The following is a 24,877-nucleotide window of genomic DNA, read 5'->3' on the forward strand; positions in this document are numbered from 1 at the left end:
ATATATTAAAATTATAATAATTTAACATTAAAAGTATAGATATATTATATATTTATAATTTATATATTAAATTAATTTATATAATAAATTATATAATCATTCCTTAGAACCTTAAGAAGCAATATTTTCCAATGCCAAAAATGGCAACTGTCTCTACTAGATTGGCAGAAAATTGGTACTGGTTTTATTTGATACTGTTGCTTCTGTATGGAGAAACTAATTCTTCTGGCTCCAGTTTGTCAATGTCTTTCTCTTGGGGGAGCCCAAAGTGCTGGTCCCAATCCTTTGGTGCCATCTCATGGGTGTTGAGTTGAGGGAAATAATGACTTGTCATGACCTACTGGCCATGTCCTTCCTTGGAGACACACAAGAGTTGACTGGACAAGGCTCTCTCTTGTCCTGATTTCAGAGTCAGTCCTATCTTCAAAGCTGACTTTGCTTTGAGCAAGACTTTAGAGCAGGTAAGTGCTAAAAGTCCCCTCAAACCTAAACTCTTTTGTGATTCTACAACTATGCGCTGTAATTTTGAACCATTTTATGTAACAATGCTTGTGAATTGAGAGTATTAATGCTGTATCTTGGATATGCTGTAATGTGTCCTGAACCTTTGCCTTGCTTTTATCCTTGAACTCATTCTAGGGCAACAAGCAGTCTTGTCTAGGGCCTAGCAGAATGAAAAGATGAGCCTGTGTAACCAATATTCTTGTAACATACTGGAAATGTTTTGCTTCTTGTTATGTTAGGTGTCAGGAGTTATGCTGTAATTTATGCTGCATTTCAGTAGTCTTGCTTGACTTACTGGAAGGTGAAATTTTCTCATATTTAGAATTAGTAATATATTTAAATTCTATAGAAAGAGGGTCTTGGAAAAGTTACAAAACTTGTTTTTATGTGCTGAAATAAAAGTCTTAGGCAATGTGGTGCTGTTTGTTTGGTTTTTCTCCAAAAAATAACTGGTAGACTGAACAGAAGTAAACTTTTTCCAGCTTTGGTAGATAGCAAAATGGGCAGAGTGCAATAAGCAGGAATAGAGATGGCAGAAGTTTGACCATGATGAAGTAACTCCAGAACAAGCAGCACTTGCAGCCTACACTCTTTCTGCTGTCAGCACAGAGTTTTCTGGGTCTTTAGCCAGCAGCTTCAAAACCTTGTGTTCCCTACTTGAAGACATATTGATGATGCAAAGCTGGCTGAATGTGTCTTGAATTGCTGGGAAATTAACTAAATAGGTCTTCATTTAAATCAAGTCTAAGTCATAAAGATAGCATTAACCATTGGTTTCTAGACTGGAAGATCACACAGGAAAGCATAACTAAGTGCATACCAAACACACAGTGCCCTTGGTGAAGAATCTGCTCAAGCCTACTCCTGGATAGCTCTCCCTTAACAGTGGGAATTTTTAGACCCAGAACTTCATTAACTACAGAATTAATGCTCTGTAACATTAGCTCTGTCCCCTAAAAATCTGCAGGTCTGTCTGACTTGCTGGTTAAAATGTAGTGGTACTTGGTATGCAGTTGACATATTGACTGAATTGAGCTCTAGTAAGTGAACTGAAAACCTCAATAAGAAGATCTTAGATAAAAAGATGTATGTATTCCCCAAATCCTTTGGCACAGACTTATGTAGCTGCCTGTCCATCAAACAATCAGACTCATCAGATTTGAGGCTGCAGGTTGTTGTGTTGCGGGATGTTGATGGGCCCAGCAGATGTGCTCCTATCCACTGAAAAGAAAGTCCCTGGGATGTAAAGTGCATTGGTATTACTCATTGAAAGGGTTTGCTCTGCGGGTTCCTGACTACATGTTCTGATGATAGCAGGTGAAACCTTTGGCAAAGGTTTCACTGTCAATAGTGTCTCATATTTTTCTGCTGGTGCCCACCCAATCAGTGATTTGTACTGCTGTCAGTGTGTAGCAGCAGTTGACATTTAAATGCTGGGTCCAGTATCTCCAGTACTGGAGATAAAAGGCATCATGACATTCTTTGTTATGAAAGGCTTTTCTCCCGCATTTGCTTATCCCTCCTGTTACTTGGTAGCCCTTCCCTGGACATTTTGGGTTTCTGTCCTGCTTTAAGTAAAGCTTCTCACAAAGTGAGAGCATATTTTGTGCTTTTCTTGTTTTGACTAAGAGAGTTGCTTTCCTCCTTATGTTTCAGCTGTCTCCCTAGGGCCCTAAAAGAATTAAAACAGAATGACTGTATCCAGTGGGACCATTTTCTCTCCTTCCAAAGAGAAAATGGAATATGTTATATGGGTGATAATGAGATTAAATGTGGTTAAATGAAGACTTGACTTCAAATAATGATGCCTTTTCACTATTCTTATGACGTCACATTTTGCCCCTAGTTCTGCAAAAGCAAATGTGCTTGACTTTACAGGTATCTCTAATTGTGTTGTCAGGCATTTTTTGGTTGCGCAAAGAGAAATATAAATAAATGCATAGACTTGAAATGTTGTCAAGAAGGTGGGAAGCTCTCTTCCTGCCCCCTATAATCTTTAGGGTCCAGACTCACTCATTTGTATGAAAAATATATTAATATCAGTAGCAGAAAGAGACTAGACTGGAAATGAGACTGCTCTGCATCAGAACGTGTTGTCTCAGCTGCCAGCTGTCTTTGCAGTACAACTTCCAATTGAGTTGTAGCCACAAGTAGGAATAGTAATAGAGGCTTTTTCCTGGGCATATTCCCTCTGTTCCTGGGCATATTCCCTGTAATTCCAGTGGGAATTAGAGATCTGAGGGGCACAACTGAGAAAAAAACTAATCATCTTATTCTGTTCAAAGTATGTTGAGATTCATCTTACTCAATTTAATGGGTCTTTCTTATTAGATAACTCATCCTCAAAACACCTTCTAAGAAAGAGTGCTCATAAACCTCCTTTGAATTAAGTACAATCCCTCAAATTCACCAAATAATATCTTCCTTTTGAAGATATAAAGCAGATTAAATGTGTGGAACCACGTGGTGTTTTTAAGAGATCAGGAATGCTAGAGAAGGCTGGCATTGCATGTCTGCACAGTCTGTGATAATAAGAGAAGATGCCTCAGGAGCATATGTTATCAGCAGGATCCAGAAAAGATACAGCATCAATGTGTTAGGCAGGGGAGGTAGGATTTCTTCTATCCCCTTGATATGGATGCTGAGTATCAGCTTTTCTTTCCTCCCAAATCACTATTTTGCCAGGAATGTGAGCATCAACTCATTGCTCTGTGATTGCTGCATGTTGAATTGGAATAATTTTTTTCTTATTACTTTTGACTCCAACTGAAATTGAGGAGTTCTTAAAAAAAAAAAAAAAAGATAGAACTGCCTTTATGTCTCATGTCTGCTGTTCACAAAAGTCACGGGTGTGGGCTTTTGTTCCTGCTTAAGGGAAGGCATTAAGAGCTGTGAGGGTAGTCAGTGGATTTCTTGTCTGTTTTCACTAGAACCCACTCAGATGAAGAGCTGAGATCAGTTCTATCAATTCTAGCTCTTCTTATCTAGTAACCATCAACTCCCATGGATGGAAGTAGTTACATTTATGGTTATCAGTACAGGGTATGGATGGGGGTTTGTATTTAACATGACTGCAGTAAAAGGTAACTTGATAGCTGACACTGGGGCAGAACTTGACCTGCAAAATCTTAATTACTAATTGATGAGTAAGCATCTAACCTGACTTTCAGCTTCCAGCTCAAGTGTTCAGCAGTGAAAAATATCCTTGTGCTTGTTAGGAAAAGTGAAAAAAGAGAAAATTTGTAAACCATCGGAGATGTGATAAGCATGGAAAATTACAGTGACAGAATAACTATATTTTATTGTTAACAAGGACTTTATTTTTACTTTTATATAGCAAATTCCTAAAATATTTGAAGCACAATTGCATATTTATATTCTATTAAAGTTCTGTCCTTATTTATAAAAGCAATAGAAAACAAACTATTGAACTGGAAGAAGTCTTGTCAATTATTTATATTAAATTAATCAGATGATGTTGCGTATCCCAGACTCTCAAGTGGAAAATCCAGTGACAAAAGTAGTTTATCACTACTGTGGTGGAGGCCCTGTGTCCTCTCTTGGCAGTTTCCAGGAAGGCTGAGACATGGTAGAGTTTTAGCTTAAACAGGGCTAAATAGGGTATGGCTGGTAGGCCTGGATGTGGAGAGCTGATGTAGCTAATAGAGGATTTAGTGAAAGGAGAGCTCGAGAAGGGCTTGCCTTGTGCTATCTAGAGAAGGGAGAACTATATGGGATTCTTTAGAGTGTTGCAGGTGATTGTCTTTTCCAGATATTTTCCAGGGTAATAAACAAGCTTTGAATAAAGGACAATACCTGGCTGTGGTTTGGTTTCTATTTCCATGTCATAAAGCCACTTCCTACTAACTGCAATTCTATGGAAAGAGTAAAACACAGGCCTGTTAGCACTGGGATATTAGTTGTGCTTGAAACCTCCTTTTGAACACTGCAGCCTTTCTCTCCTCTCCAGACGGAATGGATGGGATCTGCAGCCACTTGCTCTCTGATACACAACTGAATGTTTTCTTCTGAGGTGCAGAGGGAATGAATTTCCAGCTAATTTTATATGGGTCTATTTGCAATTAAAAAAAAGCATACAACCAGTGAGTGCAGCACTGCTAATTATCACATAATAAAGATAATGGGAAATAACAATGATATTATAGCATGTCTATTATGTAGTAAGAATACTGAAGTATTGAATAGTGATTAAGGTCCTATAAAATATGGAAGGTTTCTTAAGAGTGTTGTATATTTGGAAAGTGGGTTTTGTTCGTGCAACTGTCAATATTAGAGTCTTGTGACTGTGTTATGCAGTATGTAAAAGAAATAAGCAATACGCTAAGTGCACAATACTTCACCCTTCTGTGAACTGTGTACAGAAAACAGCATCATGGTAGCTGTCAAATATTAGCCATCCCTTAGACTTCACCTTTTTTCTAAAAGCATGATATTTACATGTTTACTTTTCTTATCCCAAAGAGACATAGTATCAGTTTTTTTCTTTCCCTCAAAAGCTTTATATTTGCATGATTAGTGTTCCTTGCATACTGTGAAGAGGAATATCTGCTTCAGTCTGATACCCAGGCTGACTCCCCATTGACTGCTTTCCAAACTAACATAAGAATTATGTATGTTTGCGACAAAAAGAAATCATGCTGGTTTGGAGTGTGGTTTTCTTGTTGACATTTTAGAAACTGTTCCAGGCTCTTCTTAATATTTAGACAAACAAATATGTTTGCTTTTTTCTGGTGCTGCCGTTGACATTTCCTAAGGGAATTAGTGTAGATGTTAACAACTTCCCAGCACATTAATGGAATAGTTCTTTGCTTGTGGCCCTGACACAAATTCTTTTAACTGATGTTTTTGCTGAAAGTAATGTGATTGTGATTACTTATGTGAGTCAGGGTAAATGTGAATCAGTTCTGGCTATTTTGGGGAGCAAAAATGTCTGCTAAACTCCTCAGTGTTTTGCTTCTTGCAGATATAACAAGCAGAAGGTATCAATTTATTGTGTGCCTCAGAGCCTCTGTGCTGCACAAATATCTGCAGTGCAGAGCAGGAAGAAGGTCCATGAGGAGCATTGGTAGTTGGTGAAGCCTGAAGGCCAGGGAAGCTTGTAACTCTACCTGCAGAAATTGGTCAGTTTGGGGCTTGGCTAATTTTGGAATCAGTAGCCATGAAAAGAATCACATAGTGGAATGTGCCCTTGTGTGTGTAGTGTGTGCCCCAAGGCACTGTAGGTTAGACACAGATTGATGTGTGTGCGTTGAACCTGTGCACTGCCATAACTTTACTATCTGGTCAGTACAAACAGGGTGTAATTATGTTAGGATATTAACCCTGGGCTGTTCACTTAGAGAATTTATATAGCCTTTTGTGGATGAAGCTTTTGAAGACTTTTTCAGGAGGTTGGGTTTTGTTCTGGAATCCTGGATTGAAAGTCTGAAACTTTTATATGCAACCAGCCTGTTTAGCATGTGTTTGTATTAAAAATGCATTGTTCCTACAAGAACCAGTTATAGCCTACAATCTTCTAGCAAGACCATATCTTTTTCTGACTGGTTATGTATTGCAGGTATGGAACAGATTTTTGTCAAGACCCACTGCTGTTTTAAAATATTTTCAACTGAAAAACCTTTCTGTCTCTGGGATTATCATAACCTCAGTTATTATATTGTCTGCATTTTCAGTGAAAGTGTAGAGAAAATCATTTGCAAGACAGTCATGCAGCAGCATTTTGGCCATGTTTGTTCCATTCCTGAGCCTTTGGCTGAGGCTTCAAGAGGCAGTCTTTATTGGTCTGTGGATGTTCCCCTGCCTTGCAAAAGAACAAAACTGTCAGGAAGAAAGATATTCATCCTAAGGGTAGACTCCAGTTACATTAAATAGAATAGCAGCCACTTGGAGACGGGACTGGAAGGCAGCCAAAAGGACACTGAAATTTTTCAATAGTCTGTCCCTATCCCTGTCTTCCAGTGATCAACAGAGAATGTAATTTCAACCTTCGAACTATTCACTGCAACCAAAGGAAACTGAATGCTGTTCTGGCTCTGTTTTAAAGAGCTTTGTAACCTAGATGAGGAGATACTCTTCTTTTAAATGTGCATCTTGTTCTACTATTGCAGTAAATCATTGCAGGTATTACTACTTATTGATTTAAGTAAATTGTCCTTTTGGCTGTCTTGTATGTATTTCACAAGGAAAAAAGTTGACCTTGACCTGTGGATATAACACATTTTCAATTAATGTTTTGATTAAGTATTTCTCAGATTGTCCTTCCTGTTTGCATCATTAACTGGAGGCAGTCGGCCAGGAATCACCAAGTGAAGTCATGTTTTGAGATATTAGTGTCACAACAAGATCAAATGGCTTTCCTTGTAATGCCTGCAAAAGGTTTAACTGTATGCTGTACCTTTTTAATGAAAATCTCTCAGATTAATATAGGTAAAGGCAGATGGCCTGTGACTTCTAGTGATATTACAGCCTCATGAACCTCCAGCAATTTCAGGCATGTATTTGCAGAATCATTTTTCCCTTCATTGTGAGAAATTTCTGTACCCACATGCCACTACAGGGGAGATGTAACCCATTGAGCTGGGTGGGTCCTCTCAGCTAAAATAAGATCAGAAATAGATGTCAGAATAGGTCTGCTGCCACCTGGTTTCAGGCAATACTCTTCCTTTCCCAGTGGAATTTCTATGTATGTCTCCCAAGGAAGAGAAGAAGCAGAAGCCTTTTAATTTAGAACATTGCATTTTAGTAAAACCAGGGATACAAGAAAATAAGCAAAATAAGAAATTGCATTATGTAGGTAAAAATCTCATTCCTACTGTCAGATATTTGGGAACTTTTTAAAATTAGGTGTATTCTAATATTTGTGCAGTGCAGTGTTTCTGTTTTTCTTTACTCCTAAAGTATAGAGTTGTATTTGTATGCTGTTTGAAAAACCCCACACCCTGTCTCTTTTTTCTACACATAATGCTGTGAAATAATTGCTGGGATAGGAAATAGATAGGAAAGCAGAGAGGTGAGAGGTGTCCTCTCTGAGTATGCTTTGGATATAAAGAAGTAGAGATGACACTTGGCTTCAGAAAGATGATCTGTAGGATTCAGGAATTGAAATACACTCTCAGCTTCCCACAGAGTGGCCTGCTCTGTTTTGTGAGTAGGTGTCAAAGTACAGGGTAGCTAAATGTTCTGCCCAAAGCCCAGTAGTGCTGCCCAGGTCATGGGAGAGTGCCACAAAATATGGCACTTATTATGAGGTGTTTGGGGTGTTACACAAATGTGGAGCGTTGTCTAAAGTACCCAGTGACCAAAGCTGGTTATTATGAAGAACAGCAGTTACCTCTGTGAGTACATTAGCTTCAACAGAAACTACTTGGTTTATTCAAGAGTAAAATAATGTCCTTCAGTTTTTTCATTAATGCAGGAAGGGCAGCTTTCTGCCATGCAAAAACATGGATTTACAGCATGTTCACATCTAATGTGCTCTTCAGGATGGATAGTTTTATCCAATCAATTTTTTAAATGTTTGGCAGATAGAGGAGAAAGAGCTATCTAATATCCTCCTTTAAATTTCGTATTTAGTAAACACACCAAATCAAGTGTATGGCTCAGATTTCTGTCTCTCACTGTGCTTGTGCAGAGTCTTTTGCTTTTAAAGACCATGATAGATGAGGTGAAAATAACAACAGATGTTTTCTGTAATGTGGATGGCATGGCTTGCTGTCATGGGGATCCTGAATTTAAAATGGGCACTGCTGTCATCCATGCCTGTCCTGGGGGTGCTTCGGGAGAAGAGAGCTTTGCTCAGCCAGAACTGCATCTTGCACCTCAGTGCCACACAGACCTGCAGATGCTAATTGCTTCCTAATCTGTTTGTCATTAAATGGCCATAAAATTTTCTATGATTATTCTTTTCTGAGCACAAGTACTTCATTGTAAGGACTCTGCTTGCTTTTTTTTGTTTGTTTTTGTTTTTTTTTTCTCACTGTGCTACAGTGAATAATGGGGGCCAAGAAGAAGACTGAATGAATAAACGAGATGGATATGTATTAATATTTTGGCAACTCTAGAAAAATGAATAGACTCAGGACTATTTATTAAGGAAACACATAGGACAAAAGAGATTGCAACTTTTAAAATATGGGGAAAACACTCCAGGTGTTTTACATCATAGTAAAAAGTTTTAGTTTATTTATAAATATTTGAGTCTAGAAAATAAAATTGAAGGAAAAATAGAAAAAGAAAAACTGAATAGTGGAATGAAGAAAGTGATCAAAAAGGAAGAAAAGCAGAGAGGGAAGGCTACTTAAATCCACTTTTTCCTTAGTGCATTTTATGCTCTGAGTCATACTTAGGGCCTCAGACTTTTCAAAGAATTTAAAAAGTGATTGTTTATGCCTACTAAAAATGCGTGTATTTAGTTAACACAAGAAGTTAATGAACCTGTGGAGCTGATATTACATTGACAAAATTTCTAGGGAATTCAAAAAGGCCTTCACATTAGTCAGGTAAAGAAACTAAGGATTTTGTGAAGTCAGTGTGATGTTTTTTCTAAGGACTACAGAAAAAATCTCTATTGCTCAAGGAATGAAACTTCTGGCTGACAATGGTCTGAAGGAGCTTTCCTTGGGTTTTGCTCATGTGTGCTGGCTCCTTGTCAGTAAGACCCCTGTTCTCACAGTGTTTTCTTACACTGGTTTTTGTTTTAGTTCTTGTTAAGCAATGGGTCTAAATCACACAGCTCATGCTAGAAAAAAGTGGTGGAAAGTGATAAACCATTCCAAAAACCTAATGATTGGCCAAGGTTACTTCTGGAGTCCTGGCCAAGTAAAAAGGGGACTGCAAACATCATAATTACAGCCTACCACTCCCTCCACTTCCCATTTCTGCAGTGAAGGAAAAGCTTGTCAGATGAAGGTCTAATGATTTGCTTAGCTAGCATTTCATCTACCATAATAATGGACCACAATCAAAACATAATAATTCATACTTCTGTGTGAGGTGTTTAAGTACAACTGAATAAAAATTTAGCCACAAGGTGAAGACATGTATAGCTATTTTTTGCTTCTTTAGTTTTATTTTAGTTTTTCTTGGGTCATAAAATGCCTTTTTATTTCAGCATAGAACTACTTCATCTAACAGAGGAGTTTTTGATTTTTTTCCTGATTATTTGTGTTTTGTTTTTAAACAATAGTTAAATGTTTGGTTCATTGGGCTACTGAAAGGAGAGTTGAGGTTTTCAGTGCTGAAGTGCTGCTTTGTTATTTCTTCCTGCATAGCCATCTCCATCATATGTTTGCTCTTTAACTTGCCAATTCTTTTTAATGTATTGCTTTTATGTGTCACCTTGAGATGGAGTGGGATTGTTCCAGTTTTCTTGATTTCTTCATTAAAATTACTGACTTTTAAACTCTATTTTAGAGTTTAATAATAGCCACTTTTGATATAGTAATAAAAAAAGAAAGCCTAGACTTTTAAGAATATTCCAAAGAGGCTATAAAACAGACCATCAGATTACTGTTCACTTGAAATTATCATAGTGATAGAGAGATTAAAATAAATTTGCATAACTTTTCAAACAGGAAAAGGAAAAGACAAGATTGATATCATTATATCAAACGTGACATAGAAGAGTTTTGCATTCATTTTCTCACAGTTCTTTCTGGCCTGCTGGATTAGTGGAGGACAATAAGCCATGCTGGACTCACTTCTTCCTCTAGGTTCTGATTTTCATCTGGAGAAAGGATACTTGAATTGATCTGGTTATTTAATGGTTGCAAACCATCATTACTTGTGAGTATGATTTACAGTTAAGAACCATAATGGCATTAAATTTAAGCAGTCAGAAAAACACTAGATTAAATGTAAAGATAATGTCACATTGGAAGAGATAATTCCTGATGCACTGTTGAGTCTTAATTCACTTTGTAAACGAAGAAAAATGTAACTCAGAATAAAAAGAGAAAGAAAGCACCACATTCTCCCCTGTGAGCAAGCTAGCAGAGAATTTTCACAGCCTTCCTTCCATTTTATGTCTGGGCTTAAAATAGTCACATAAAAATGTAGACATAATCAAGTATTCCATGTACAAGATGAAATTCATATGTCTGATTTTTTTCTGACAGACATATATGCTTGGTAGTCTTCTTTTCATACATGTTTAGTAGTGTAGAGCAATTCCCTGGATATATCTTTATTCCTGTTTCTGATCTCCACTCTCCCTTCACATGCATTGCCCAGTGAGTTAACAGTGGGCTTTCTGGTCATGAGATTAAAACTTCATCTATAAATTACACAAGTTAATGCTAAGTCCCAGCTCTCAATAGTTTTAGGTAACACAAGAGAGAGAAGTCTATTCTCTGTGTAGGTGAAAGTTCATTTAAATATAGTTTATAATAGGAAAAAAAAAAATAAGCCTCATTCCCAGAAGAAATTACCACAGCATCTAGTTTGATAAGGAAGTTTTAATTTTCCTGCACTGGATGTAATCTTACAAAATTGCCAAGAATTTTGCTGCTGATGTTAGCAGAAGCAAGTTCAATGCCTGGATGATTTATTCTTTAATTGCTGTTACTGCTCAGAATTATCTCCTTATTGTAGCTTGACTTCATTCTTTCTCTTTTGTTTTTTATTACAATTTATGATAGCAAAAAAGGTTTAGAAGGGTTTATTAAAACTGTTCCTCTACCACTTTAAAACTGTTAACCATGTTCCATCTTTATAATGATGGCCTAAATACCCTTTTCTGTCGTACTTCTTTTCTAATGCTTCCTTTCTGGATGGACCAATAAAATAGTTCTAAGGGAATGTACAAACATATTATACAAACTTCCTCCTCAGTATCTCGAGAAAGCCAGCCCCCTTCTGGAGCAGGAACACTATGATAATATATCACAGGCTTGTTATATCAATTACTGTATAATATATCACAAGCTGCTAAGGTCTTGTTTTACAAAAATGTGCCAGTTGTAATGGCACATTGAGGATATTTGATAGCACTCATGCAGAACCCGCTTCGTCACTGCTTTATAGTATGTGAGATAACAGCTCAATAAATATTCTGGGCCAGCCAGAACTGAACATTAAATATGAAATTTAAAATACTTCATTGGTTTCTTGCCAAAAGTATTGGATACATACAATGCATTTACAACTCCTGCATAGTTAGGATTTGAGTTTTGTTACTTAGACAAATATTGTTTTGCAGCATTAATTGCAAGCTGACTTCAAATTATTTTAGTATAAATACTACCTTTGCAGAGTCAGGTTTTAAACCAACAAACACATGTGACCATTTATTGTTCATGGAATAGGATTAGAATCATTATTAGAATCACTGGAATATGGTACAAACTTAGCATTCTAACTTCAAAAGTAATTGCATGTTTAGGCAATTCTACATTTTCTTAAAGCCAAGCTAAGCTGATTCCACATGACAGTGGTTTTAATAAGGCTCAATAAACAGTACAGTTTGTAACCTCAGGCCAACTGCTGAGCAGAAGCCAAGAGCAGTGCTACAGCTTTAGTGAACCCATTACTGTGAAAGATGCTGGATCCTAGAGCAGCCTGAGTCACTCATTGCACAAGAGATGAAGCTCCAATAAATAAAAATGAATATCTGAGGTGACGGGTGACAACTTCATGCAAACGTGATTTCCTCTGATTTGACAGTGCCTTGATAAAGTCTTAAGGCATGTGGCTTACTAGCAACCATTTAAATTTTTAGCTATTGAATCTTCTGTTTTACTTGCAGACATTAGCATCTGGGGCTTGTGGTTTCCTATGGGTATTAAAAAATTGCTTTTCTTATGTATTGGGCCTAATTCTCAGAACTACTCAAGACCTAGAACAACTTCTATAAACTGTTGGAGTAATCAACAATGCTGAAATCCATATGTTTTCTTTGCCAATTTTTGGTTATTTTTTATTAAATTATTTTAAAGGTGAATTGATATAGGTTGTTTCCTACCCTTAGGGCTGATCTTAGACCATGTTCCCCCACCAGCACATTCACTGACTTGGAGCCCCATGAGAACAGTCTGCATCCCCTGTGAACAAGGTGAGGAAATGGGGGTTAAAAAAAACACCAGAGGCAGCATAACTCCTCTTATAAGGTGCTACGGCTCTCTTAGTCTTTATGAAAATATTTCTGAGGGGTATCTGGAAATACAGTATAAATGGATTTAGATGCTAAAAAGAATAGAAGAACAGAATTGAGATATTTAGTCTTGAATAGGGAGGCTGAACCAACTCTATGGATTGTTTACACACCAAAGACATCGACCAAAATAAACAGAAGAGTTGGCAGCACAGGACAAATAAAGATGGTCTTGTACAAGAAAACAGGCAGAAATTAGTTTACTTTGCTGGGAATGGTACAGTATATAGTGGGTAATGCTTGGACTTGATCTTAATTGTCTTTTCCAACCTAAATGATTCTGTGATTCTGCATAATGTACTGGACTGTTTATTCATATTTCCCTGAGATAATCTTATCAAAACCCCTTAACCCCTAAGCAGTTAATCATGTTTGCCAAAATTGTGATTCTTATATAAGTTTTATCTGTCATCTTTGCAAAATTGCTGAATCACAATTTAAGTGGTTAATGCTGAACTATAGGCTGATAACAGGTTTACCATTTATGCTTTTGATCTTCAGCCTAGTCAGACAGCAGAAAAAGATGCTAAGATAACACAAAGCTAGTGCAAAAAGATTCTGCAATTAGATTCTGTCCCTTATTTAGTGCAGTTAAATTACCAAATAGTAACAACAAAGATTAAGTTGTCATCTGCTGACATTTATTTCAGTAGGAAATAAGAAAAATGCACTGTTAGAAAGTAATATCAGAAACACTAGGGATTTGCAGAGATATAAAGAGACAGATAAACACAACAAAAATCAATATGGTTAGTGTCCTCAGCTTTATCTCCACTTTCCAGAATAATATAGTTTCTATTTACAAGTGGGAAAAATGTCCTCAAATACTGGTGGCATTGCAAGAAATATTCTGTCAACATCATCACACAGACCATGAAGGGAAAAACCACAGCTTTTAATCAATGGAGGAGAGGAAATGAATGTTACTAATACACTATTCTCCCTTACAAGGTGGCAGGCCTGACACAGTGAAGACTATGTCTGAGCCAAGTCATGAAAGACAAAGCAAACTTTGAATGGGTAGACTAAGCACTTGGAGTTCCAGGCAGCAGGGTCCATAATATGAAATTAAACAAGGGTCACTAGTTTGGTTTTGCAAGCAGATTGACTTTTGGTATCTGAAATTGTTTTATAAGTGTCTATCTTTCATATTTCTTCATAGAAATATAGAGAGACTGGCAGGAAAAATGTTTTGTATAATTTTATAGTGTAATTGCCTTTTGAGTGTCCTTGCCAGGCTAAAATACACATATGGAAAAAATATGGTCAGAGTCATCTTCCTAGCCTGTGGTAAACCAGAGGCCTTATAGGCCCAAAGCTATTAAAAAAAAAAAAAAAAAAAAAAAAAAAAAAAAGTAGGTAGCCGATTGTAACGCATAACATATATAACATATTATTCAGGACTAATGATAGATCTGAACTTCAAATTATCTTGTGTTCTAAATAAAATAGCACTTAATGCCTTTTTCACTGTTGGTATTCCTGCACTGAGAATAAGTGATTGCTGACCTAGGGAAAGAAATGGGGCGTCTGTGCAGAACTCCAGTATTTCAGTGGCTCCACAACACAAGTTGCTGGCTTATTTACTAAGTCATAATTTATTGGTGTTTCCCATCTCTGTAAAAGTTTAAAAGCACAAAAAGCTAAAATTGACTATAAATCCACAACCTGATCCCTTCTGATGCATATCTGTAGATTCTGTGGCCAGTTTTCCTGAAAGTACCCTATAGGGAGTCATGGGTCTCTACAACATTTTCGTTGTACCTTGTGAGGCATTTCTGCCACTGTGATAATCAATCAAGAGATGAAGTAATTTGATTTTGAGTGGAAATTGATGAGGCACATATAATAGTCTGTGCCAGGCCTCAGACTTTTTCCTATATTGAAAGGAGAGCTCTCTCTACTTTCCATTAGTATCCCCTATGTTTGTGGTGCCTGGGACAGATTTTGTGTGGGTGTGAAAATTGTGCTGGTGGAGGTCTCATCACATGGCACATATGATCATGACCACCCAATCCTGAAATCCTCTACCCACAGTGAAATGGGGGGGGGGATAAGCTACCCTGGTAACATCCTTCATTTTGCTAACAGAGCCATGCAGGAGGATATTTCAGTAATCCATCTAGGGTGGATTGATGGTACCAGGAATAACGGGTAAGGAGGGCTGGCTGTTGATATTTTTATTGATTTATTCTCCTTTGCCTTGAGAGTCTCCAGCTCACTTCTGCGCACTTCAGTTATTAAAAATTATGTTTTAAGTTCCTAACTGCAGGCAAGCTTTTGAGTGAATGGTGTAATTCTCGTGATCAAAGCATAAGCTTTATTTTTCCAAAATTACATACAAGCATCAGTGAATTGTTCCTGTGTCTACTAAAGCTTCTCTCTCATTCTGAATAGCAGAGAAATAACTGTCTTTCTTTTTTTCTTCTTCAATGAGATTTGCTGTTTGGTTGATATTCCTTTTGAAAGAAAGTTCAGGTATGAAAGCCTGGGACAATGATAATCTGGAAAAAGATATTTTCTATCAGTCTCCATGAGCTTTACTGTTCTGAGTAGAAGGACTTCATTTGGCCTAAGCAGTTATCCCAGACTACAGCAAACTGATAACTGAGTGCAAAATTGATACTATTTTGTAAATTGTCACTTGAGTCATTATTGTTGTACAGCCATTGTTCTGCTGCTGTTGTGATTTTTTTCTAAATAATAATGTCTATTTATTTATTTAAATCCTTATTTTTACATACAATAAATGGGAGACAGCTCTCACTGCTAGATGAAGACAGAACTTCAAAATGAAGTCAGATACTTCGAAGTATTTTTAACTCTAGTGGTTCCTTTTTAACCAGAGAGTAGAAGATGCTCACAAGGAAGGTTAGACTGCAAGAGACCTTACACTCTATGCAGGAAATATAAGGCCATAAGTGTTTGTGGAAGTCACTGCTACCCTTTTACAAAGAAGGATAGCTTCAACTCAAGTTGATAATTTTGTCTAGCATTTTTGCCTTAAGTTTACTTTTAGGGACTGTTTTAGCCTTAGGCCTCTTTTAGCCTGTTTTATATGTGGATAGTAATGGCTGCATCAGAGAGTCTGATCATCAATTGTTAATTAAATTTCTAATTATTTCTAATAAGAATATAAAAAAGAAAAATATCATATTAAAAACCCTTGTCATATTTTATTAAACAAGCTGACCCTCTAATTTTTCTGTTTCTTCAAGAACTGCAAAAATGTCACTTTAAATTAGATTGCAGTTTATTGATGGACCGCTAAGTACAGTAACCATTCCATCCTGTGTGTTTGATTGCCAAAATCTCAAGTTATACCGCAACATCCTGATGAGCATTTCTACCATAGCTGAAGCAAAGCTTTAGCCCGGTGCCTGCACTGAGAGAGTCTGGATTTAGAATCCCTTATACCTGAAAATTTGTAACTAAATCAGTCCAAGATTGATTGGCTGAAATGCTTATGTACGATATTTCACACCTGAATGAGCAGTTTTGGTGCTGTGTTTGCTACTGTGGTGGCAGAGACTGTGCTGGGAGCCTTGCAGTCCATGTGGGGCACATGCCCCACACCGCAGGGTCACAGCAGCAGCTGATGCGCTGCCTCTGCAGGAGGCCAAAAGTCTTTTTACCCTCCCTTGATGAGCCAGACCCTGCAAGGAGAGGAGGATTCAGTGCTGAAGGTTGGAGGCCTGCTAGCACAGGCAGCCCATGGCTCTGTGAGCAAAGCAATTTGTCAGAGACTGGCACAGCTTCACCTGAGGAGTATTGTAAGAGACAATATTCCATAAAACTTTGAAATAAAGAGCAGAGAATAAGCATGGTAATTACTCCCTTCCTCTCCCCATTTCTCTTGAATGTGAGTTAGCTGCCACCTAGAAGATCTGAAGGATATGGAGAGAAGAAAATGACACAAAATAGTGTATTAGTTACCATCTTCTATCCCGAATTGTGTAGAACCAGACAATGCCCAAAGGTGATTCAGAGAACAGTTCAATTCATTCATATTTGAAGGAGAGCTGCAGTTTTTGTTACTTGTATCTGATTTTTTAAAATTAATATATGGTCTTCATCTGAGTGCTGGCCACTGACGGGCAGCAGAGGAGCAGCAGCAGCCCAGCTGGAAGAGGTGACATTTAGTGTATGGGGCATTTGCTGCTCCTCATTTCTCCACTTCACACCCATGAAGCTGCTGGTTGTACTGAAAACAGGAGGATAGGGGTGGTCAGTCACCTGCATAGCTCAGCCTCCAACATCATGAGTTGCACTAAAAATGGCACTGAAATGGCATCGGCATTACCTGGAGGCAAGGAGATGAACAGTGACATTAAAACCATGAAAGGAATTAAAAGGATTTTATGGATAAGGGTCACAGAGGTCTAGATTTGTGTCCATTTGATGGAAGATGGAAGGGGAAGAGGTAGAGTTGGAGGCAGAGCTGACCCTTTAAACCCAGAAAAAAGGGTGGTTAAAGAAGTCGGGTAATTTCCTATCATTGAGCTGATATGAAACGTGTGGCAGGTTCACAGTCACAGTGCTGGCCTTGTTGCCACTGTCTCCCAGTGGTCAGAGGCACATTGAGTAGCTGTTTCCTTCTGCTACCCCAACCAAACACCAGAACACTCTGAATTCCCAAAATCCCAAGCTGCCTCGTTCCTGTGTAGTGTTGCTTTGGCACAAATGGGCTCAGGGGAAAAAAGCAAAACCAGCTAACCAGTAAGGTGAAATAGTGTCACTAATAACTATAAATTATTGACCATCATGTGCAGATACCTGAGCTGAATCAGGTATCTGCACCAGCTTCTTTTATTAAAATCATGTTAAAATCGTGATTAAAATCAATGCAGTCTTGGATTTTGGAAGTTAAAATCGAGCAGAGATATAGGAGCAACTGTGACTGCAGAAGGAAATATAAATAGTTTCATGATTACTTATGGTCTAGGTTTTCAATTGTCTATTGATAATAGGAAGGAAAAAGAGTCTGTGGAGTTGAAGACAGTGCAGCAGAGCTTAGTGTCTCAAAACCTCACCTTTTCTGAAGGATATTGCAGCTGCTGATAAAGTGGTTACACATAAATATGCTACTTGTAGTGACACCAGTTTAGGCTTTGCCTTTTTTTCTTTTTATATGTTCTCTGTATTCTTCACACATATATTTGTGGCTCTGTAGCCTGTTGTATTAGTAGCTAGTTTTCCCAGTAATTTTCCATGGCCTTTCCCTAAGCAGAAAGACAAAACAAATTCCAGAGCTCCAAGACCCGAGTGGTACAAGGCCCCTGTCCTATCTTGGTTCTTCCTGGGAGCCAAGGCTGAGAACAACTCCTGAAAACAACATTTTCATTGAGAAAGTACAACTAGTGCTGAAGGGGTGCTCCAGAGAAGAGGTTTGACCAGGGGAGAATTGCATCACTTGTCCTCCTAATTGGTGCTTTTTATCATTTATGCTAATTGCCTAAAACTCATAAATGTGTATTCACCCCTGGTGGGGGTGAACTTTTGTGGACATCTTTCCATAACTGCTCCTGAAAGCCTTCAAGTAAAGATCCTCTTTTTTATTACCTCCTTACTAAAGTTATCTTGAGTTTCATTTCCAAGTTAGGAAAAGACAACAGTACCTATTCCATGGATATATGAAAGAGAGAGAAACTCTTCTTGGAATAGGCCCCTTTTAGTAGTTTTGCTGTTGTTTTGCTGTTTCTTTGTTTTTCCCAGCAGTAGCCTTAAAATAGTTTGAACTGCTGTGGTTCAATACAGATACCTGGTTCAGGTACATGGTAACAAAATTTGAATAGAAGCTCTGTATGTGTTCTGTCAGGAAGGTGTTAAGGTGCTTGATGACTGTCTTTGCACGGTGCTAATTTGGGCTGGTATTTTTAGTTGTACTCCAAGTAGGAATGGCACAGAGTTTTTGACTGCTTCTCACAGACAGCTCTGATAGCTGACTCCTGTGGGGAGGGGCTACTGTGGAGTTACAGTCGCCATCCAAGGTTAATGGCTGCTTTACTCTGATAAACCAAGTTTTTAATTAAAAAAAAATTCAGAAACAAAGCAACCTCCTAAAACTTCACATCCTCTTCTTTCCACTGAGATACTGATTATTTTTTCCCCCTGGAAGTTCAGGGGAAGGTATTCTGGGTGTATGTTAAGGCTGTGTTTATAGAACCAGATTAACCTGCAAGCTCTTGATGGGGGTTTATCTTGTTCATTGCATGTGAGGATTGTGGCATTTTCTTCTTTTGTTTTTATAGCAGTAGGTTAGGAGATGAGAAAGAAGTGCTTCACAGAGCTTGTAATAGACTATGCAATGGATTTTATGAAGATCTGAAGAGGTGCTCAACCAAGAGTCCTTCAGATAAATTATAAAAGGAAGAGGGGAACTTAAAATGATGTATTTTATTTTTTAAATTTTATAGTTATTTTTATTTGCTAAGACAGCATATTTAAATATGCCACATATGAAATAATTCAGCAGACTAAAAATGATACCAATAATCTGAAATAAAAAATAATATGTGGCAGTAAAAATCGTAACTATACATTTTTTGGTTTCTCTAATATTCCTAATCAGAACAACCATTCCACAAAGGACTGTGAAATAGTCCTGTTGGGCATGAAAGGCTCCTAGTGAGCAGTACTGAGTTTCTAAGGGCTGACTTTTATCTTTTACTGGTATTGGAGTTTTGGTGGAGCATAACCCTTGGGATTAGAGCTGTCAGAAGGCCTGGAGAGTGCTTGGCTTGTGTGCTGGAGAGAGAAGGACTGCTCTGATGTATTAGTAGTTGATTGCAACTGACATGCAGAGTAGATGTCTGGATTGCTTTGAAAAGTACTTTTTAGAATTTTTTTTAGTGTTGGTTTTGTTTTTCAAGCCTAGAGGATACTCAATTTTTAACCATGATTTTGGAAATAGTTTTTGCTATTATTGAGATTTCTGGGTAACTGCATTTTTTGGGTGGTATGTTTCGGGAACTAAAATACCCCCAAAACTGAGTGCTGTATGAGTCTTTGTTTGGAGACAAAATTATAAAAACTTTTTATACTACATCTCTGGTGGACACTGCAGTTTGTATATGATCCTGTTTTCAGAGTCTACTGCCTCTCCTGGCTTTTATTTCCAAAATGTGCCAGCAGTGGAAGTGAGGTGGGGGTACAAAGCAGCAGCAGCAACTTGAAATAGGGCATTCTGTGAGCTCTGGGGAGGCACGGTGCAGAAGAAACAGCAGCTAAAAGTGACAAATCTGAGAAAGTTGAACTTTCTGTGTGTAGACCTGGGAGACTTCAAACCAGATCACAGGTAGGTCCTGAATTGCTGCACATTGCTCTTCACTGCTAACTAAAAATATTTTCTGGAACAGACAGTGCAGGCACCTTGGTTTGGACTTTCCTAACTCCCACTGTGTTCAGTGCATCCTTCTGTTGGTCAAAGCAGAGCAGATTGAACAAAGCAGGCTCTTCTGTGGAGGAGAATACAGAAATGCCCTGAATGTCAGGAGAATGTGCTGGGCAGAATATGGGAAGCTGCTCAGATAATGCTGCAGACTGGTAGCAGAGATTGTTTTTCCTCAAGGAACAGAGGAGGTAAGAGGAGGGTGGAGAGAAGAGGATTCTCCTGGGGGCTGTGTGACCTAGATGGGTGCTACAAGAACCAATGGATCTCCAATTCATCTTCCTAAAACACTAGGAATACTTCAACTAAACATTTCCATCTATCCTCAATCAATATCTACTACACATAAAAAAATACCCTGCAAAAAGAAAACCTCTTAATTGCTGCTGACAGCTTACAAGGACTACTTCTGACCTGCCTAGAACATTGAATATTACATCCCTTCTGACAGGAATTAGTCTGGATCAGTTGTTAACCAAGTGTAATTTTATGGCATACAACATAAAACTTTATGTGATTTACGTGGTTTTGCCCTTGGTAGCATTATAGCTGGACTGCTTATCACCTCATATGTTCTGCCTTCAAAAATTTCTATAAAATTAAATGAACAGTTGAACATACAAACTCTTTTATAGAAATTTTGTTGTGGAGGGATAACCTAAAAAAAAAAAATTTACTCCATATAAGCCTTGTATTCACATTGGGTTTTGCTGTCATTGTACTTAAAGGACAGTTCTATCACCACTGTGGATAATGAGAACCACCATGCTTGGGGACTGACACCTTTCTAATTCCTTTTCCCTGCCTCAAGTATAGGAAGAAGTTTAATTTCCCTTACTGCCTGGAAATTTAATATTTTTAAGATTTTGTTCATTTAAGTTCTGGTTAGAACAGTTGAAACCTTTGCATTTGTTTTCAAGACTGAAAAGTATTTTTCTTCTAGTATTTTCCATACCTAATCATTTAAATTCAGTGACAATTCACATTTCATCATTCCCTTATGAGCTGACTAGATTGAACTCCTTTAATTTAGTGTTGTGGAGCTTATTTTTCAGCTGCAGGATTACTTTTGTTCGCATTCAAAGTTCTCAGGAAGAAAGTAGAAATAATAAATTTTATCATCTGAAAAGTCATTTTAATCTGGTGGTGTTTTAATTCAATCACATAAGAACAGAGAAATATTAAACTATTTCTGCCCTAGCACCAGATCCAGGTTTTATGAGAAGGCAGGCATGGCTTTAGATAACCAAGTCTGTCTTTGAGCTGTCTCATTCTAAGTCAAAGTCTTTCAACCTTACTTGGGAACACATTATCTTGGAGAACTAAAAAGAACATTGAAGTGACAAAACTTTTTCAAAAAAAATCTTGTTGGCTGGCATTAATTAGTTTTGTTGCATCTAATTACTGGTAATCATTATGATGACAACAGTAAAGAAAAAACCTTAGAAGTCTTGAATTTTTCTGTGAGTGGTAAGGATATGTTTAGGTAGCAGTAAATGCTGTCACATTTTAATGAGGAGAAAAGATTTTGAAAGCTTTTGAATCTAAATATAAACATGTACAGTTAATTTTAAGTGTGTGTGGGAGAGGAGAGGATGGCCTTTTACCAAAAAGCAATGTTTTGTGTGGCTATATTGTTCACTGGAGCAAAACACTGTTTGGGGCCTGATTTGATATGCACATTTCTTTATTAGAATTGTCGAATTAAAAAAAGAGTCGGTGACTTTCACAGTAAAATCTACTATAAACAAGAAAGCAAGTTTTCTTAATGTACTTGATGCCATTCAGTGATCTATGTTCCCAGATTTGATTTGCAGGGCGGTTCTTGGGCACACACACTGCCACGTGGATCGAGAGCTGTCTCGCAGGCTGTCAGCAGAAAAGGCTGATCATCTCTGCAGGGAGCTGGTGCCAAGCTGGGCCCTGCAGTGCTATTAATTCCAAACTCTTCCACCATCTGCTTTCAGGAAATAGAGAGGGGAACGTCACTGACCTTCGGGGTGTTTTTGCCTTTGGCTATTAAACAATCTTCGATAGTACTGAGCCCTGGCTCTGAGCTCTGCCTGCAGTCCCTTTCTCTCACTCCAGTTCCTACAGTGAGCTTCAAGGTGCCCAACCCATTAGAAACTTCTGAACACATTTTTTCTGAGTATTGTAAAACTGGATAGAAAATTATGGGAATAGTGAATCAGCCTTTTATATCCAGTGAGTAAGAGTTAAAAACCAAACCAAGGAATACATCCAGGCATTTCTTTAAAAGTGTGAGCACATGTGTGAGCTGCAGAGGGATTCCTGCAGACTGTGGTAGTGTTGCTGCTTTTGCAGTGGTGCCATGTCTTGGTCATTGTTGTGCAGTGTAGGTCTGCACTAGCTATAATATCCCAAGGAGGTATAAAATAGTGAGGAACACTGCCTGCTTGTGCACAAACTCAGCAGCACTTATTGCCCGTGTGGCACTGAGCTGGAGCAGCCATCCTGCTCATCTTGTGTCCCCAGGAGTGGTGACAGTCTCTGCTAGCTCCAGCATCTGATGCTGTTACATCAGAGTCTGGTTTCCCTACTCTGGAGGTGGAAGACTAGGAGAGATAGCTAAAGCACTGGCAGAAGAAGCAATGTGGGATAATGCTTAAACTGAATATTGGGAGCGCTAGGAACTCCCAGGCTCTCACAGAACAGTTTTGTGAGAGGTTTTTTGAACCCCCTCCCCCTCCCTCCCTGCCCAAAATCCTTACTAGAGGGCTGGTTTGCTTTGAGATATGGCTGGACAACCACTTCTGCCTTCTGCTTGCATTGCCCAGCCATGCAAAAGAATTGTGGTGAAAATAAAATAGCTGCATTACATAAACCTGAATGCCCTTCCAGCTGGGAGAGAAGATGAAGCTTAATGTTACGAGTGTGGTGGTCTCAATGGCTGTTTTTTATTGGACATGATAAGACTGTCAGCATGAAGAATGAAATGCATTTGAGACTCATGCACATCTTCACTGGCCTCTTGCACATCTGCACTGGCCTCTTGCACTTGTAGGATTTATTTTTGACTTATTCCATTGTGCTTGGAGTGCTTAAAGTGTCATTTGCAAAATTAATCCTTGAAATGGAGGAAGAATACTCATTGCATTTGCAGAAATTGAGTGGGGACTAAAATCCTCATTCAGCAAATATTGCAGATGTCACATTGTGCTAAAGAAATTGGCAAAAATGTTGAGTGGTTTTAGTCTAATTTTAAAACCACATAAAATTACTGGTCAATAGGGATACATAACCTTTGAATATTTTGAAAACAAGAGAAGCTTTGAATCAACTATGGTCAATTTGAATAGTAGAATAGTTTTTAAGATAAATGCTATAAAGAACATTTTATGAACTTTTAAATTCTGTTTTGTTTTTTTAAATGAGAGCTTAGGAACAGAAAAATTTGTGTATTAGTTAGGTAACATTTCCATTTGAAAACCAGAAGAAAAGAAAAAATCTCTTTTTAAACAAAATTTTGATGAAAAGTTTAGAAATGCCTAAACAAATGGGGCATTTTTCCATTTTTCATGAAAAAAAAGATATTTTAGGGCCATTCTAACCATTGTTTCAATCTGTGACTTTATTTCCTGAAAAGCATAACTTTTTCATTCTCAGGTAATGAAAATTTTAGATTGATGGTTTAGGGAACTATTCTGTGAACCTTTTTTTTTTTTTTTTTTTTTTTTTTTTTTTTTCGTTTTGCACTGATACCTAAATAAGTTCCAAGGAATTAGTTCAAAAGTTAAAGCCAAACACCTTTCTGAATGATTTATAACTTTATTACCTTATGTATTTATATTTTTTTTTAAGTCAGAGTTTTATTATGTCAGGTGATGTTCAGCGTCCAAATAGTGAGTCTCCCACTGTAAAGCTTCTATGCAAAATTGGAGACAAATTTTTAATAAAATACATTGTGTCTGCTAGAGCCTGCCATTAAATTATGTGCTGGAAACAGTTCAATATTTGTTGTACAATATTATTAGGGAAGGGAAGTAATCATACAGCATCCTTTGGTCATAGCTGAGCAAGTTATTAGTCTTAGACTAAACACCTTTGTTTGAAACAACAGTTTAGTGTTGAGTTTTTCTGTGGTCTTTTGCCAGAAGCATTATGAATAGCCAAGTTGCTGCATCAGTACTTTTACTAGTCTGTTCTGGAAGAAAATGTGTTTCATCATACACTTACAAGTCTGGCACGAAAATACTATTAAAAGGAGCAGTCTTTAAGTCTTCTTTGACCATTTTTTTTTCCTCAGATGGGTGCAAATAAAATGATTGTAGCATCTTACTAGCTTCTGATTCTCCTGCCTTCTCCCAGAGGCAGAACTGCAGGGGCTGAGGCATCTGCTCCTGCTCTGCAGAAGGACAGAACTGATCATTATATTGGCATTGAATCTCTCCCTTGTGTGATTCTTGTCCCTCTCCTTCTTTCCATATTCCTTCTGTAAATAGTAATGTGTTGTCTTGTTTGAATTTTAAGACTGGTCTTTTTTCCCCTAAGAGTAATTTTCTGTATTATTTACACTATTATCAATTTTTGAAAGATTTTCTTAAAAGCTATAAACTCAGTTTGGGGATATAAAACAAAACACTTTTCTTTCCTCTGCAGTGAATATGAAGGAAAGCTATAAATGTTTGTTTATCAAAACATTCAAACTTATTTAGAATTCAGACAGCAATTCTGTTTACACAAATATTTGTACCGCCTGTGAAGGTGGTTCCCAGTGCAATGTGATAGACTGGGTACTCATGCCAGTGTCTCCTTATCAGGGATTTAAAAAGCAAGAAAAGTTAATATTTTGG

At 37.7% G+C, this 24,877-nt stretch overlaps 1 protein-coding gene across 23 annotated transcripts in view; it reads left to right on the forward strand.

Annotated features, from left to right (window-relative positions):
- Positions 1-24,877, forward strand: part of OXR1 (oxidation resistance 1) — a 338,566-nt gene that overhangs the window by 131,258 nt on the left and 182,431 nt on the right. For 2 of the 23 annotated variants that reach the window (XM_072924922.1, XM_030266555.4), the window contains one exon: positions 12,491-12,574. The exons of the other annotated variants lie outside the window; for them this stretch is intronic. The gene's annotated coding sequence lies outside the window, so the exon portion shown is untranslated. The remainder of the gene's footprint in view (positions 1-12,490; positions 12,575-24,877) is intronic. 23 annotated transcript variants of the gene reach the window in all.

Source organism: Taeniopygia guttata, chromosome 2, assembly GCF_048771995.1.
Source record: "Taeniopygia guttata chromosome 2, bTaeGut7.mat, whole genome shotgun sequence".
NCBI classification, from domain to species: Eukaryota; Metazoa; Chordata; class Aves; order Passeriformes; family Estrildidae; genus Taeniopygia; species Taeniopygia guttata.